Raw genomic sequence first — 19,243 nt, 5'->3', positions numbered from 1 at the left:
AAAAAGTACTATGGGGAATTTATATTGTTGCTAACTAATATACAGGAAACTCTTTTATTAGGTTTTCTCTTTAATACTCTAGTTATTTATCAGCTCTAGTGTGGAGGTTCTCTAGGTTGGTACATTTTGTTATGGCATCTTTTGCACTGTCCCAACCACCACCTCTCCTAAGTGCACTGAGAGACCCTATATCCATGGAAGTGATGGGATAAAGCTATTTGAGTCTTTTCTTATTGCAATTGGTGGAGACAGATTCTCCTCTGTAAGGAAACAGCATATACTTTGACAACATTTGGGGCTCATGCTAGGGAAATGTTTGAAGACCTACCTGTAGTAAACATCACTGAACAGGATGGGGAGAATGATGCACAGGTAGATGCACCGTTGGATTCTTATAACATCACTCTTAAAAAACTTAGAAACGAGTTTGGAGAAAAAATTAATATTGTACTAGAAAGACATACATTGTTTTCAAGAGTGCAAGGAAAGAACGAGAAAGTTGCAGGTTATGTTGCAACTTTAAGAGGTTTATCTACCACTTGTGAATTTGCCATTTTGACAGACTCTCTTATAAGAGATCAGCTAGTAAGGTGTATGAACAATAAGAACATTCAAGAAAGGTTACTAGCAGAAAATCCTGACTTACCGCAAGCAGTAAATATAGCCAAAAGTATTGAACATACTGCATTTTGCATGAGAGAAAAGAAAGAGCCGTTAGACACAAAAATGGTAGACAATTGTCCGGATATTGAATGTGTGAATAAGGCTGTGGAAAAGGTTGATCAAAGTAAAGGTAGTGACTTAGGAAATGTCAAACAGAAATTGGAGAGCAGTAGGTTAAAGTGTTACCGATGTGGTAATGTAAACTATTTGGCAACATACCCTAAATGTTCTGCAAGAGGAGTAACTTGTAGGAGATGCAGCAAAAGGGAACACTTTGCCAAAGTCTGCAGGGATACAGGAAACAAGGTAACACACATGGTTAGTGAAGAGAACTCAGAGAAGAAACAAACATTTATTTTTAGGTTTCTGACTCTCTGATGACTTCTGACACCACCTATCCTACATGTGAGGTTTATTTAAATGGTGTTAATTTTAAAGTTTTTGCAGACTCTTGCTCACCTTACACTTTGATAAATGAAACAACATTTAAGGAGAGATTCCTAAATAAAACATATACCATGCTGACACCAGATGTAAGTCTTGGAGGCTATAACAAGGACCCTATCCCCTTTATCGGAACATTGCTCATGCACATTAATTTTAAGAACAGGACAAATTTAGGCAACGTTTACAGTACCAAACATGGTTCAAGTCTTTTGGAGTTGAAGCACCAGAGAAACTCGGGGATCAAATTGGATCTGAATGCAGTAGAGCAGGTTTATTTAGTCGACAGGTCCATTACTGGAATGGGTATATGTGATTCCCCAAAGTCTTCACTAATGAATTGGAGTTATTAAGACATTTCATCCATAAAATCAAACTTAAACCCATCTTAAAAGAATTAGAAAGGTTGGAAGCTTCAATCAAGGGTGATTGAGAAAATTGAGGGCCCGATTTATGAAAAGAGACGCATCGCTGCGTGAACACAGCGATGTGTCACTTTTCGTTGTGCCCTCCTTGCGACATCATGGATGCGTTTTATTTACAGTATGACGAAGGAGTTACAGATACGTTAGTATTTCTGACGTATCTGCAGGCGCAACAATTACGCATTGCTGGAGTGTGTCATGAAAGTGACGCAACTCCATCAATGGGTCATTTCACATGGGCAAGTTTCATTTCAATTGTGCCTGCGTCAGTCGTATTCCTGCTGTGAGGCAGGCGTAAGATATTGAAGCATTTGCGTCCTAGAAGTGACGCAATGAAATCTCATAGATTTCAGTGCGTCACTTCTACCAGGCTTACTTGCGTCAAAACACCCACCCTGCATACATTATACCTGGCGCAGGTATAATGTGGCACAGGGGTTTACAAAGTGACGCATCTACATAGATGCGTCACTTTGTAAATATGACGCAACATGGCGCATTTTTTACCCTGCTAGTGCGTCACAAAAAGTGACGCACCGGTGGCGCAAAAGTGATGCAAGGGCTCATAAATAAGCCTCAGAGTGTGCAGAGTGGTTGGCTCCTATTATTATTACCTCTGAAGAAGGAGGTAAGAGTGTTTGCCTATGTGTGGATCTCAAAGACCTAAATGCCAACATATGGATTGATAGACACCCCTTACCCAACATTAATGAGACGTTGTGTGTTTTACAGGGCGCAAGCCAAATTAGTGTGTTAGACCTCTCATCTGCTTACCACCAGGTAGCTCTCCAACCTGAGTCAAAAGCTTTGCATCCTTCATAACACCCTTTGGAGCATATCAGTTCTGCAGAATGCCATTTAGAGTGGCATCTGCGGTTGCAGTGTTCCAAAGGGTGATGCAACACATGTTACATAGCATGGGAAAAGTTCTCTGCTTTCAGGACGACATCATGATCTTCAGAAGTTCTAGAGAAGAGCATAACAACTCTATGGGAGAGGTGCTTAAGAAGCTTGAGGAAGCAGGCCTTACATCAAAATGGATAAATGTAAAATTGGAGCCACATCTGTTGAATACCTGGGGCACACGATCTCGGAAGATGGCATCAAACTAAAATTCAGTTTAATTGATTCAGTCAGATTGGCACAAGCCCCAACTAACAAAGATGAACTTAAGTAATTTTTAGGCCTTGTGGAATACATGGCCAAATATGTACAGAACTTTGCAGAATGGGCTCACTCCCTTAGAAACCTACTTAAGAAAACTAGGCCTGGGCTAAATTTCCATTCCGCTCGCGGAAATTGCGATAATTTGACATTTTCGCGTTCCGCGGAGAGCGCGAAAATGTCACAATTTCCGCATTCCGCAGCTTAGCGATAATTTCTTTCTTGCTCGCGCTGTAAAATAATACATTCTCGCGCATGCGCGATCGCCTTACCTGAATCCCCGCGTTCGCCGACAAGTTTTCCCGAGCCGGTCGCGTTCTCCATGAGATGTTGGATTGTTGGTAGCCATTTGCGCTGTCTCGCGACAGTTCGCGCCCGCAGTAACGTCATGCGTCGCGCGATCACGTCTTTCTTCTCGTGATCATGAACTGCGAGAAGAGTGAAAACAAGATGGCCGCGCCCACGAACAACCGCATGGGTAATTTAGCGAGCCACGACCACGCAGAAAATACCGCAAACGGGCGGGAAAAAATACTTCCGCATCTTCGCGATATTTCCGCGTGTTTGCAGAGATTTGTAACATTTTCGCGATAATTTGCGAAAGTCGCTTTCGCAAATTCCGCCCACCCCTAAAGAAAACTGTCACATTTTAGTGACAGAACAGTGTCAGGCTGATTTCGAAGCTATCATCAATGCACCTAGTTTGGGAATGGTCGACAGGCAAAAACTAATCTGCCTACTGATGCTATTATGAAAGGGTTGGGTGCGTCACTTACTCAAATATCAGGAGGTAAAGATAGGGTAACTGCCTTCACTTCTAGGACTCTCAAGGAGGCAGAATACAATTACTCAACTATAGAAAAGGAAGCTTTGGCATGTTTCTGGGCTACAAACCATTTCAAGTTTTATTTGTGGGGAATACCATTTGTTTTAAGAACAGACGACAAGCCTCTGATTCCCATATTCTCTACTAAAAACATAGAAAAAACACTCCTCGTATTTCCAAATGGGTTTTGGGCTTGCAAGGGTACAATTTCAGTATAGTGTATGTCCCAAGAACAAGAGACCAAGTAGCTGATTGCTTGTTCCATTTACCTGTTGAAAGGATGGTTTCTCCTGAAAACTCCACTGGAGAATCAATTTTGTCCAAAGGCATCCCAGCTATTTACAAAGAAGGATGAGAACAATGTGATAAGAATGATGAGACACTTATTGCTGTCAAAGAAAAGATCACTAAAGGAAGGCCTAACAAGTGTAATGAGTTGCCTGACCATCTCCAACCCTACTGGAATGTGAGAGATGAGCTATCTGTCATTGATAATAAGGTAATAATGTCCAACAAGACTGTACCCCCTTGTAAAATCCATGACCGCATAATTGAAATTGCCCATGAGTGACATATAGGGAGGAGCATGACCAAGAACAAAATCCGGAGTGAGTATTGATTCCCTTACATGGACTCCATGGTGGAGGCAAAAGTGAAAGACTGTCTAGCGTGCTGTGCAAGGGATGAGACCAAACTCACTAGGAATATTTCCCTGCTTCCAGTAGAGGTTCCAAACAAACCATGAGACAAGTTGTGTCTGTACATAATTGTACCAATGAGATTGCATATTGTGGCTAATAGGTATATGTTTGTAATGGTGGATTGCCATTCTTATTGTATCACCACCAAATTTGTGAATAATAGTAATATGGCCACCTTAATTGAATTTCTATCTGATACCTTCTTTAAGGAAGGTATACCAAGTGCCATTGTACCTGACAATGGTGTACAGTTTACGCCTGATGAAATTATGTTTTTTGTAAAAAATCTGTCCATCAGCCTCATAAGAACTCCCCATTTATTGCCCTAACGCAAATGGTCTAGAGGAAAGGGCCAACAGAATGATTAAAGAGACCATAGAGTTGGCTCAAACTACAGGAGAACAAATTGATAAGACAATCAGGAAGATGTTATGGTCATATCATACCAATCCCAATGCTATGTTTGGCATATCTCTTTTTGTGTCCCTTGAGGGGAGGAACCCTGGCTCTAAGTGAACGCCTAACTGGCTTACTGGGGGAAATCCTGTATGGATTGAATGAGAGATTGTCATAGAGAAAGTGAAGCACTATCAAAAGAAATATAAATGATGGTATGACAATAAATGGGGAGCGGTCACACATGAGAGGAAGGAAGGACAATGGGTAGTAATCAAATGTCCCCACAACTCTAACAACAGTTTTGCATCTTTCTCCAAACCAGAAAGAATAAAAAGGGTTAAACAAAATGTTGTGGTACTAGAAAATGGTGGTACCTAGAGTATGGATAACTTATCCTGTTCCCTGAAGCCTTCATCCCGGAAAGGGGCATTCCGGAAGATACTCCTAAAACCTTTCCTGTAACACAAAGTAATAGAGAATCCAGAATCCGCCGACCTCCTGGTTGGCAATCAGATCACAAAATGTGTTGATCATTCTATGTTATCTGGATGTCTGTATCAGTTGGTCTTAGCTTTCCTCGTTCCACTAAGTCACATTTATCTATAAAGTATTCTCTGTAATAGTATATTTTTATGATAGTATTGTTGCAACTTACCCAATGGTATACTCCTTTCCCTCCCTCTCCCTTGTTCCTTACCTTTGGAATTGAGAATGTTGGTGGGAAGCTCACAGTAGAACGTTGACAGAGTGTGAGGTGAGCAGAACTCTTCAGATCCTCCATGCTTACTGTCTTTCATCTTTAACAACAAGCAACGATCAGTTAAAACACAATAGATAATGTTCAGTTAAATAGGTCAGTGAGGCAAAGGAAATCTTGAACACATCAAACCCTGAGCCACTTGCTGAGGCGACGGAAACCCCACAGAGAGAGGATGTGCAGGGAGAATGGCAAAACCAGCAATCCAGCATGGAATGGTGGACAACTAGAAGTTAGAGGCATCAGCAGGAGAAGGGCTTCTGACTGTCCAAAGAAGGCCAAGTGCATTAACTTGTCTTTTTCCTTTCTGTCTGTAATCTATATAAAACCAATCTGGCAAGTTGCATTGACATGATGACTTAAGATTTGCCCAAGGTGTGTTCCTTTCTATCCTAAAATCCAAATATGCCAGATCATCTTTACTGGGAGATATGCATACTAATAGTGAGGTATAAAGTAGAGAACCCTCCATATAATCATTTAAACTCATGAAGCGCTCAATTTTTGTTTAACTCAGCCATTGAAGTGGGTCCATTCAAGAACGGTTAGAGGGTTAAGAAAAAGAGATAGTACCCAAATAGAGACTATATTCTGCATAATCAAATAAAAAAGGGATGTGGGGGCTCTACACACCCATTAACCACTTTCAGCCCCCTGAAACATAATATTATGCTCAATTTGGGAAAAGAATGGAACATTGAGGTATCAGATGCAACTTGATTTGATGCATGGTCTAAGGTGGAGAATTCACCCATATGCATCCAACATAAAGAAAATAGAACACAATCATAAGAAGGTGGCACATCCCCCAATTCAGCTAAAATCAATGGTTGGGGGCTTTGGCCCATATTGGAAGGAATGTGTTAGTCCAAGGACCTTTATGCACATCTGGTGATCTTCCACACATACCCAATTCTACTGAGGAGAGATATTAGCCCATATTAAATCAATTACAAGAGTTGAGCTACCTCTTAATTCCACCATCCTCTTGCTGGTCGTCCAGGAGATAACATTTTACTTCTTTAAACATCATTAGGGAAATTAATCACACAGTTGCCTCTGGTGACTAGGATGACTATAGCTCATGCCTGTGAAACTTCAGTCTTCACCAGCAGTAGCTAGGCACTTGAGGAAATTATGGATCATCTGTTCCTTGGAAAAGCTGTCAGCCATCATGAATGATAGCACAAATATGGAAAAAACCTGGAGCCTTTTAAGACATGCATAAAAAAGGAACAGCCTAGCAATGATGGCCTACTTTATGCACGTCATGTCGTCCGCCAAAGAAGGCATGATGTGAAATTGTATTGTGTATCCATGCCCTCTGTCTCATAGTACGAACGACTATCAAAGGTTGCTATTGTATGATCTGTTGTATCCTTACGCCTTGAGTTTATTAACTACGATTCACTTCACTGCTCATGTCTCTACCTTAAAACTTAAATTTAAAAAAATTAACAGAATTTCCACTAAGATTCGCATGTCCATTATATACATAACTATTGTGTTTCCAGAAGTAATTCTATGAAGCATGAAATATAATTTAAATTGTAGTCATGTATATGTTATTCTGTCTTCAAATGCCTTGCATGCATTAGTTTAATACTTAGGTACCTGTGACGCCTCATCCCACACTTTTGCCCGCAAACATTCTAACTTTTGAATTTCCACCTCAACAGTACAAAGGCTCCATTTCCCAGCACCCCTTCTCCTACTCTATTCCTCCTCCCTAACCCATTTGTCCAATAGCTGCCCTGCTTACGAACACCACCAGCCAACTATTTGGATGGAATCTTTAATGTACAGTGTTAGATAAATATGTAGAACAATGAGAAACTCACATGACTAAAACAACCTGCTAAGAAAACTGAGTGCCTGATTCACAAAGATAAACTTACACTTTTCTGTAAGTTTACTCTTTTTCTATATTCACAAAATAAGATTTAATAGTACCACACATAAAAAGATAGGCCTATGAAATGCAGCACACGTGGAAAGAGGAAAAAACACAGGGAGAAATAAATATATTTTTCCTAGTTCTGCCAAATAAGGGGAGGCATACGGATTTGACCCATGTCAAATTCCATGGGCGTTGCACAGCAAAACCCAGTGCAACACCCATGAAACGCCTCCCGGGTGCAGAGTAAGGTGATGCAATGATTTGCGATGCGTCGTCTTACTCATGATTTATGAGGGCCGCTCAAAGCCACGCAGGGTGGATTTGTGTGGCTTCAAAATCTTTATGAGAGCCTTGCGTCACGCACATACCACATTACATGGTGAAAAAGTGATGCAGGGCTCTCATAAATAAGCTAAAAAATGTATTAACTCTACAACTGCAGAGACTTTCCGGTTGGGGCTGAGAACTCCTCACATAAAAAATAGTCCTGTGTCTCTTTTTATGTACAGAATTCTCCTCGCCGACTGCAGAGTCTCAGCAGTCATACTTTGTGAATACCGAAAAAGAGTAGTTACACAAAAGTGTAAGTTTACCTTTGTCAATCAGGCCCTAAATGTGTTGCTCATTTGAATCTAAGCATACATAGCATAACACACATTCCATCATTTCTAAATTGTTAGTAGTTAGAAGTCGGGCTTAATGGTTACATTTGTCAAATCCATAAATATTAAATATGAAATTACATCGTTCAGTTTTCGCTCGGAATTGCTGAAGCTCAAACATGAGTTAATTCTGTTGAGAATCAGTATATCCACAGCCGTTTTTTTGATGCTGGAGTCAAACCCCATGGAAATCAGCTGCTGCGATCCATTTGCTATATATATTGTCACAGGGAATGTGTATATTCTGTTTTGAGCTAATATACCACAGAGCTTGAATTTACCTGTGACCATTTACTCATGTGTTCAGAGATTCAGTTCTATAAACTTAACCCAACCAAGCACAGTTGCCTGCCAGCAATCCAATTATAACATGGTGTCTTTACAAATAAATGACTTAGAGCAAAAAATAAATAAATTGGTTAATGTTTAAGGCAGATGTGGTAGTGCAAGTATATAGTGATATCGTAAAGCAGAGGTACCTACCATTTTGGTTTCTTCCTGCACCAATCGCTTTTCACATGTGTTGTTGAGCGTTCTTTTTAGCGTACTGACTCTGATATTATGACATGACATACTGATGAATGAGTCGAAGACACCATCACGGGTTCTTGAATAAATTTGAATCACTTTCAGCTTCCGAAATCCAAGTTGATTTGTCCACAGTTCAATACAATTGTCAGCGTGATCAACCAGCAGAAGGAAATGCAAACTCTTTATTGTAAAATGTAGAGAGAAGATCAATACATGTCCATCTTTTATGCGCAATGTCAAACTGTTACCTATGATGGGCAATATGTCCTTTCTTTAGATTGATTGTGGATTTTCTATTGATTATATGGATGCCCACAGCCTCTTTATAGTGGTTTTAATTTAGATAACTGCCCAATTTCTACACATCAAAATTTCTGGTATAGCTTCTCATCAGTTTTATAATCTATTACAAGTAGGTGTTGTTTGTCTGAAAAGGACTAAGAGAAGCATGTTTTCTCATTCCAGGGACAAGACCAGTTGCCATCTGCTATTTCCTTTATAAGGTGGATTTCAACATAATGCTGCCATTTCCCATTTGGTCTTCTGTAGATAGTAGATTTTGATCTTTTGAAGACAATCCAAATATGCATGACTATAGAGAGTTCTACACTTTGTCTACCAAAAGAAGAGAGACAGCAATATAATCTTCCATTTAGCAGCTTCTCTTTACCCAGTGCTGTTGTACAGTGAAAACATTGGATTTCATTCAAAACTCTCCCCTTCATTGGGCTGCTTACACTCTTTTCGTTTCCTTCTTGACTCGTTCTCTACTGGCGATAAACTTCTATTGAAATCTGGAAGGCTTTTGATCTTCCCTCTTTATCTCCTGCCTTGAAAGATGAAGCATTTTCCTACAGTCTTCCTCAGAGCACTGCAACTCCCTCTTCATCCTTTGGCCTGGGCATTTAGGGGGCAGATGTAGAAAAAAACGAGTCACAAAATGCTATCAGTATCTTTGCGACCAATAAAAAATGTAAAAATCAACGTATGAAATAGGTCTGTTCTTAAACTTATGGATCATAGTGAGTTGCAATCTGATCCACCCACATGAATATTAATGAAGTTAGTTGCAAACTGCGACTCACTACAAATTAGAGGCCATCACATAGATAGTGGCCTGCTGGGGCCAGCAAACCATCATGTTTGTGATCTCTTTTAAGTAAGCCAAACATTTTTCTTAATGTAGCTAATTTTCCTAAATATAATCTGAGCTGTGTCAAAAAGAAAAGCTTTTTTTAGAGTTGGCAGTGATCCTGTAGACCACTACCTATTCCCCAGCAAATGTTTGATAATTCACAAAGTTGAAGTGGTCCCAAAGAGGCCCCTTCCCTTTTGAGGATGTGTTACCACCTCCTTTTGGGTCTCAGCAAATTTTCAATGTTTTGTGACCTGATTTTGACCCCATAACTTTAATAACTAGCATACTGATTCTGTATTTGAAAGGAAAATCTACAACATGTCAACATGTCCCCTTCCAGATACCGAATCAGTATCCATTCACAATCCTATTTTAGGAGTTGGAAAATCTTTTCTAACTCCTAAAATGAGAATAGTACATCTAAAGAAGCATTTTTACAGTCCCAAATGCTGCATCGGAGTGTTTGTTATTGTTCAAATGCTCAGTGTAGCCAGCCCTTAATTCCATCCCCCAGGATTTGTCTTAATACTGTTTACAAGATACTGACTCAAGCATTGTTTTCAGCTCGTTTACAACTTCTGTCTCTCAGAAAAGCTGATGGCTGAACTTCTGTCTACTTTCTTTATCAGCACTGTGACATGAAGGTGCTGTGATTCTTAGAGCAGGCAGAGGAATACCTGATGAAAAAGTACACTGCCTCATGGGAAGATGCACAAATAAAACATGTTTTCCATTTGTCATTTTGTGTTCATTGTGGTATTAATACGTAACCACATTTACCATCCTTCTTTAACACATATAGATGTGAATTACGAGACATATATCATAATTAAGACTGTCTCAATTACAATCAGTCTAACACAAATTTTTATATAGTTCATTAAATGCCATAACATGTTCCCGGCAATCCTTTATTGGTGAGGAATGTGTCGCTCTGTCTTTGGAGCTATAAATTAAGGTATTGGATGAGGAATCCAGGTGGGCCTTGACCTTTCGTGGACACAATGCGGCCAGTGGGTAACGTGTTCAGATATCCGGCATGATCACTGTGTGTACTGTGTGTGCTGTGTCTTGATTTGCTAAGTGTTATAACTTAATGTGGCATCTGACTTTATGGTGTTTTGGCAATACCTGCACCCCTCCAGCCATGTATGATTTATTGGGGTCAATTTCTTTGGACCATTGTGGTGTCGCTGGGCCTATCCGTTGGATCTATCTGGGATTTCCTGTTTGGGCATTTTACTGCTGGCTACGTGTCACTCCACCTGTAATCTGTCAAACAGTGACCTCAGGCCTGGTTTGAAGTGAAATTCACAAAGGATGAATTCTTCAATAAAGATGTGATTTTGTTTTTATACATGAATGTATCATTATTCAGATTGACATTGACTTTTTCAATATTAACACTGCTACCAGTAGAACATCATGCTTCTGTCCCTTCAGCAGTAATTGTGGTGCAGCCTATTAATATGGAGGAGAAGGTCATACAGCCAGCTTGTGAATTTTCATTATGGGACTGGCAGTGTTCCAATGTGTGGAATAGTCCAAGCAGCTACTGTGAGCAGTTGTTGCAGAAATGCCCAAAGTACAACTTCCTTATGTTTACCTGTGCAGAAAATAACAAATCTGGGATATCTCATCTATCTGTGTGTTCTATTTTCTCAAAAAAATGACAAAATAGGAAATTATCAGAGAATGAGTCAAATTTGATTATTAGAATTGTGGCATAAAATGACAAAAGCCAGGATTTCTAAAATACAGATGCTAATAGATAGCCAACCAAAATCATATTCATGGTATATGTCAAGATTGTGCAGGTATGAATTCACAAAGATCCAACAAATGTTTGCAAATCCAGCACTTTTACATTATGTAGGTTGCAGATTGTGACTTCTTATGACATTGAGGAAGCTTTTCCAAATTTAGACTGCCTTGCCAATGCCTCATCCATACATTTCATGCCTTGTGTCAAATGAACAAAATATTTCAATGCATTAGCTAGGCTGTATTGCAACCAGTTGCATGATGCTATATTATGTTAGTGTGCTAATCACCCGCAAGAGTATCCAATCGCTTGTGGTAGTTATGTGAGGCCAACCCTGGAGGTCTTACTCAAAGAGGCAAGTCTTCAGCTTCTTGTGTGACTCAAGAAGGGGGAGGAGGCTCTGAAGTGTTGAGGGGGGATAATCCAGGCTTTAGGAGACATGCATAAGAAGGACCAACCCCGGTATGCTTTTGGGTATGCGTGCGGTGTGTGCTAGTGCACGTTTGGTAGAGCAGAGCTGACTGGAAGGTTGTTGGATATGAATGCAGATATTCACATAGGCAGACCCCGTTTTGTGGAGTGCTTTGGAGTGTAGGTGAGGAGTTTGAAGTGAGCGCACTTTTGTATCCGGAGCCGGTGGAGTTCTTTAAGTTAAGGTGTAATGTCTGCTCTGCGTGGGAAGTTGAGGGCAAGTCTGGCTGGTGTTATGGGTGGTCTGAAATATTCTTGTGAGCTGGTTGGCTATTCCTGTGTATAGGGTGTTTCTGTAGCCCAGTCTACTGGTGATGAGGTCTTGGGTGACCGTTTGCTGGTGCTGTCTGGTAGCCACTTAAATATCTCCTTTTGCATTCTCAGGGTTTCGAAGCAGGATGCGGCAACTGCATTTGCTTGTGAGGATATGGTCAGTTTGTTGTTTGTGGTTTCTTACTTGTGAGCTGGGCATTGGGGACCCAGATCCAAAGGCCACCAGATGGAGTTCCATGGCGAGATGCCTTTCCTGAATACCACCACTTCGGTCTTGTCCTTGCTACGTGGCACACATGTTTTTTACTATCTGACTGTGACGAATGACTCCTGGTCAACCTACTTTCATATATGGGCCACACAGTCAGTCACCAGTCGTGCCCCTATCTAGCAGTTGCACCACAGCCACCACCACCACAAAAGCAACAAATAGGACACCCTATGGTGTATTGCTTCACCTCTAGCATGGTATGCATTAATAAAGGAGGGGACTGCATTAATAAAGGAGGGGGCTCCAAAAAATGTAACTTACCTATGGGGTAAAAATTAAGCCCACACAATATTTCTATTAATCTTGCATAATTTTAGTAATTTTGTGTTACGCTTTTTAGGTGAAATTACCCTATCATTTATGCCACATTGCATAATTATGCACCATTTGTGGCAAAATTTAGCACAAGTTCAAGGGAGCAATGTGAATAATCAGAGCACGAGCAGCTGCTGTTTGCAGGATTGGTATTTTTTTAGCTATTTATATTTTTAGTTCCAAATACTTGTTTTGCTTTTTGCATATTCGTGCATATTTTTGCTTAATTTCATGTAACTTTGCAGACATTTTTTACTTACTAAAATTACTCTGAGTTCGCACACCCCTAGTCAAAATCCGTTGAGATTGTCATGTTTCCCCTAACCACCTGCTTTGATGCTTTCTAGTTTTACTTCATTGTGCTCACAGCAGAATGTATAATTGAAAACACAAAGCTCCTTTCACCTCATCTGACCCTAAAATGACAGTTACCTACTGTGCCCTCTGAGTGCACATGCATTCATAATGTTCCATTAACCTAAAAACAACTTGGCATTATAAATGTAAAGTGGAACTGTAAATGATGTTACTAAATAATTTCTAAGACCTGTTTCTTTGTAGAGCAGAATTGGAAAGTCTCTAAATTACCTTCACTAAATGGAAAGCATAAATGGAAAGCTTAAACCCATTTAGAGAAAATGTCAGAAATCAGTGTTCTTTTGTTAACTGCTGAAGCAAATCTTACTTCCATAGCTGACACAGTTTCTCTATGAAGCAAATCATTGTAGCTTAAATTAGGCCCAATAAATTAATTAATTGACTCTTGTAAGAAAATGGGTCATTAATTGTGTGGCCTACACAAGTAATGGGTCCGCATTTGTCCTCCACTGGAAACCAAACGCCTCATTGTAGCACCTGACTCTCTCAGGGTAGTGAAGCGGATCATTCCAATGCCTACTCAGGGGGGGGGGGGTGTGGGCTAGTAATCACCATTAACAAATACACAATAATAACACTCAATAAATGATTGTCCAGTCTGTGCTTTTTGTTTTGAAAAATGAAAAAGCACATTTATTAGACACACACACTACTCAATACTATGCAGCAATTTACAGATATACATAAGCGGATGGAATACATCTTGATGACATTTCCTAATCACTCCGACCCCTCCCAAAGGGAGACCTAGATCCACAAATCACATGTCAAAAACATTAACTTATATTCATATGCAAAAATATCAAAAAATGCACTCAATATTGTAAATAAAGCATGTATATTTTGAACATGAGGGGTTGTCAGTGTCATTACTTCATTAAAACATTCACAAGAGAAAATGTCTATGCATGTCTGGGTGATTTGTGTACTCAGCATAGCTTTGAGCATGAATATCACAATTAAAACATAGCCCTTAAAGGGCATTACATTTATAATTACAAAACTGGTGCAGTTATAAACCTTCACACCTAAAGGGTGTTAAGCAGTATGCCCTGGTGCCATTAAATAGGAACCTTAAACAAACATAGCCTCTGGAGTGCATCATCTGTATAATCACCACTTCTGCAGTTACAACCTTTCACCCGTAGAGGGTGTTTGCAGCATACCGACATAATAACACTTGGCATAAATACTGCAATTTAAACAAAGCTCTAAAGGGTATTACATTTATAATCACAACATGTGCAATTACAACCTTTCAAACCTAGAGGGTGTTTGCGCAACACGAAAACTGCTGTTGACCACCTGATACTGCAGCCATAGATTTTGCCCCTAAAGCGCTCATCACTCCCAGCTGTAGAGCACATTCTCCAACCTGGTGAGTGCTTGAAGATGCCGGGATAATCCTGGCAGATTATTCTTTTAGAGTCTCACCCAATTTAGTGTAGGGACTCCTAAAATCTATTTGAGGTGAGGCTGCGCTGCTCCTGCAGCTCCACAGTGCTTCGTTGATGGTGACTCCATCGTCCTGGGACCACCTCAAGGAGAGAAACATGGCCAAAACAAAAAAGCCCCCAGGGCATCAAGGGTGGCAAAAGGCCTGGGCTCTTTTTCTGAGCTGAGCCAGAGAAATATGATATTCTTGGATGACCCATAAGTTGAACAGATATGTCTTTAAAATTTGCAGAATTGTTCTTTTCGTACAGGTAACACTGTAAATTGGTACAACTCTGGTGTCTGTAGACCAAGGAGAATACCAGTATAGTGGAGTATCACTGCAGACAAGACAGTAAACTGCACTGACTTTCCCTATAAGTGTACACCAACATTATATGGCCTCTCCCAGGTCAATACCCAACCCTGCAGAGTCCCTTCTGTGCCAGGCTACCTATGCGCAGTTCCTGGGCTGTGCACAACAGGAGTCTTCCACACAAAGTAATCACTTGCTTGCACTCTTGTGTGCACATGGTCACGTGTACACCTCCAAGTGCCTCTTACCCTTGTTGCCCTACAGCGGCCTTATCTTAAAAAGCAGACACTGTCATTAGACATGTACAGTCCATTTATCATGAGTTTTTCATGGGTGAGTCACAGGTTTTAAGGCTCACCCACAGTAACAAAAAAGTCACATACCAGGTGGTCAAAAAGCAGAAAACATGGTAGATTTGATGGGCAGAACCCATTTCCTTACAATAATACAATAAGAGACCATCATTGTTTCTTGTAAAGATTATTGACCTTAAAGAATGGTTAGAAGAAATGCTAAGCTAATTTTCAAATCAAAGATGTCCGAAAATTGCTTGCATTCACTAAATGTAATTGTCTAAATACATATGAATGGCAGCACTTGCAGTCTACACATTATGCCTGGAACCATCTATAGAATCTTTAATGTGAGGGCAATGCATGCAAATCCGTTTATGCCTAGTGTGCATCAGCAAGTGTGCAACCAATTGGATTAAAGATTGGGTTTCCAAGAGACAATTATTTACCTGACAAGCCAAAATTCAAGACAGATTTAAAGAAAGTGAAACATAATTTAAGTGTGGTTGGGTGGTGCTAAGAAAGAGATACAAAGGTAGGCGGGCATAGTTACAAAGTAGGTGGCAGCATTTGCCTCACGTTTTGCAATACAGGATCACACACAGAAAACCACAAGTTCACATGCAACACATTTCAGTGACTACATCAGTGGTCTCTAAAACAGTAGGTTTAAAAACCAGCTGATTAGTACACTATGCATTACTTGCATTTCCACACAAGGTCAGTGCCATTCAAACGTTTACATTAACAAACAACAAAACATATATAAATAAAAAGACATCAGTGAAGAATGATGCAGACTGCTGTTCCCTTGGAAATCACATTTTTCCTTTCAATGATTGCTTCATTCGTTTTTCTTCTCCTTTTGCTTGTTGAGCTCCATTTTACGCATGCCAATATACTTTGTGATAAGTCCGTGTTGGTTTAGCCCAGGAAGCAGCAGTTAGAAGGTCACAATAATGTATTTAAGGAGGAGGTTGTGGACTTGCTGTCCTAACCATGCAACTGCAGCCAGAGTACTGATCTTGGGGGCATATGTATCAAGTGATTTTGTATGCGCAAACGCTGCGATTCGCAAGAAAACAGCGTTTGTGAATACAAAATCGCAAAACGCGATGTATGAGCCGTTTTCGCATCGCACAAATAAGGAATCGCTAATTTTGCGATTCCTTAATTTTGCGTAAGCATTTAAGGAATCGCAAATTGCGATTCCTTAAATGCTATGTAACAAGCACCCAAGTTGTGCGATTTCTCCTTAAGAAATGGCAAATTACCACCAATTTCAAGTTGGTGGTATTTTACGAATTCTTTCAAAAATGCACTTTTTGGCATTTTTCTAGGTGCCATGTGGCGCATATTCATGCCCTTATGGCATGTATGTGCACCATATGCGCGCACATGCTCATTTCAGGGGTGCATCAAGGTGTCATCATGACACCCTTGCACCTTTAAAATTATTCTGAATTTGCGATTAGCAAATTGCGAATCGCAATTTGAGAATGACTTCCCATTCATTCCTGGCCCATAGGAATGAATGGGAAGGTATTCCTTAATTGCGATTTCGCAATTTGCTAATTGCTATTAAGGAATATTAAGAATTCGCAAAATATGTGCGATTTTTTAAATACATCCCGTTTTGCAATTCTCAAATAGCGATTCTCAAAAAATCGCTATTTGAGAATTGCAAATACGGTTTTTGATACATATGCCCCATAGTCACGAAGTACATTTTAGGCTTTTCCTCTTTCAAAGAGAAAAGATGTTTCCACCAACCAACAATTCTTCTCGTGTTTTAACAAGAGTACAACAGATCTCATGGAATCTTTGCTGCTGTTCAGTTGTCCACTGATTTGAGCCAAAAATTTTAGAAGCAAGAGTTGGGACAAGGTAATGTGCCAAACACAGCAACATTACAAAGGATGAAACTCCTGACAGAACTGATGGGTCCAAGTAGTAAATAATCAAGAAAATAGAAGAAAGTGTGCCAACCAGAGCATCTGGAAACCAAGGTTTTTCCCATGGAAGAATTCTATCGTAAATCAGGATCACCTCTCCCCAGGCTTGAAGCTGCCCTCGAGACTGGCTGTTTCTGCGGCCAGCATGTTGCTGCTACGGTTATCTCCCTCTGCTATGATCTTGGTTACGCTGATGGTCCGAGAGGATGAGAGATTTTGTTTTAGAAGGAACATATGCTAACTTCTGTAAGCTGTCCCCTTTGTATATAATTCCCAACTGGTCGATAAAAGCACATAATGCATTACAGTTCAAAACTCTCAATCATGTTTTTTTCCACTTAAAAGATTCTAGCAACAACCTCTCCCTACTCCCATTAATTTTCTATAGGCGCCAACCTAAGGAACCTGAAGGGAAGGTAAAGTTGCCATTCAGTGTAGAGAACTGAGACAGTTCTCTTTGCACAGATATGCATCTCTAACAGTCTCCAACAATGAACGTTCTAGATGAATGTTTGTTTGTTTTATGATCTAATCGGGGGTTATGAGATCTATTACGACATCATTCACCAAATGGCCGGTTTAGGAGTCTACTAGTATTTACAAATTGGAAAATTCTGTGCAAGTAATATTTTTCAGTGACTAATTTGAATCCTGCAAAAGTTAATCTTTGTTTTACTTACAAATAAAATTCAATTTAGAATTCAGGTATATCTTCATTATGGTTGTCAGTTCATGCACCGTTCTACCATGTGACCTTGAGCTTATCAACAAATATATTTAAACATCTGTGAGCACAGAGATAGTAAAGCTTTCATTGATCACAAAACCTAATTTATTCATTATTAAAAGTTTCATGAAGGGTCATATTTCCAATAGACAAGGTTGTTGAATTTTGTCTTAATGGGAAACCATTTTAGGGTCATTCTCTGTAAAAACTTGAATTCGTTTTTTTTTAATTCTTGGGAGGGTAAATGTCCATCTGACAAGTTATGTTTGTTAAGTTGAGTTTGCAAAGGTTTATATAGTGCTGTATTGCCATTAGAAGGACCGCATTGAAAAGGAGGGTAAAAACTGCATAACATAATCTTAATATTTAACAACTAATCATCCTAGTAATAGAAGGATAATTGTGACAGAATCACATGCAGCTTTAAATATGGTTTTGTTAAATGCATTGTAATTATTCCATGACTCTTCCCATATCATGTAATACACGTAATTAAGTAATTCACAATAGGACATCATTCACTACAATTGCTTCTCTGCAGTGTTGTAGATGTGCAGATATTCTCAGAGGAAGCTACCAATAAGTCTAATTTAGTTTATTCCACATGATCTACTCGAAAGCGAATGCATAAAAAAATTACAAATGTGTTCCTGTTCTTTATAGATTTGGTAGAGGATTAGAGCACATTGTATGAGGATGTACTGGATTATAAAAGCACAAAAAATAAAGAAAACCCAAAAGCTTAGAAAAGGAAAAGAACAAATGTCATTACAGCAGAAGTATCTTGCACAATTGTATTTCGTCTTAAAAGTCTACATGTAGTTACCTAGAGAATTTCATTTGCAAATTACATTGTTAATGAGGTGCATCTACAAAGCTGATACAGGATATAATAAAACATATTAAAGACATTTGAACTAATTGCACATTAGGCCCAATCACTGATACAAGTACCCATGATCTGGCACTCTTTGGTGTCAGAATGTGGCTTTTTAAGTTTAATATCCTCAAGCTTAAACACAAGCTGCAAATTCAAATCTTTAGATACTAGGTAGTATTGCTGTTGGGACCACAAAAAATCTTTGTTGCTAATTATTAGTACAAAATGTGTAGACAGATCAAGACCCACCATTGATTTTAGGATGTTTATTAGGATCATCAAATAGGTAACTTTATTCATTGGAAGGGACAAGCTGTAGCATGTCTTAATACTGCTAGCCAATACTGGTTTAAGCACTTGTGATACAATGCTTGTCGATCTTACCACATAGCATATACAATATTTATAACTTACTAAGATATTCTTTTCTTTAACAGAATGTGGTCTCAATAAATTTGTCATGCCTCTTTTAAATGTATTGTAATTTATTTTGCATACTTCACTTTGTCTTAAAAACCAGCAGGCACAAAAATGTCATGTACAAAAATCTTTATG

General features: G+C 39.4%; 1 protein-coding gene and 1 pseudogene across 1 annotated transcript in view; one reads left to right on the top strand and one right to left on the bottom strand.

Moving 5' to 3' along the window:
- Window positions 1-19,243, top strand: part of PTPRD (protein tyrosine phosphatase receptor type D) — a 3,784,543-nt gene that overhangs the window by 1,388,438 nt on the left and 2,376,862 nt on the right. The window lies entirely within an intron of this gene.
- Window positions 15,971-17,315, bottom strand: LOC146866121 (ADP-ribosylation factor-like protein 6-interacting protein 1 pseudogene; annotated as a pseudogene).

Source organism: Triturus cristatus, chromosome 2_1 (genome assembly GCF_964204655.1).
Source record: "Triturus cristatus chromosome 2_1, aTriCri1.1, whole genome shotgun sequence".
Taxonomy (NCBI): domain Eukaryota; kingdom Metazoa; phylum Chordata; class Amphibia; order Caudata; family Salamandridae; genus Triturus; species Triturus cristatus.
Note: the sequence above shows the minus strand (reverse complement) of the source record. Positions and strands in the feature narration are given on the sequence as shown.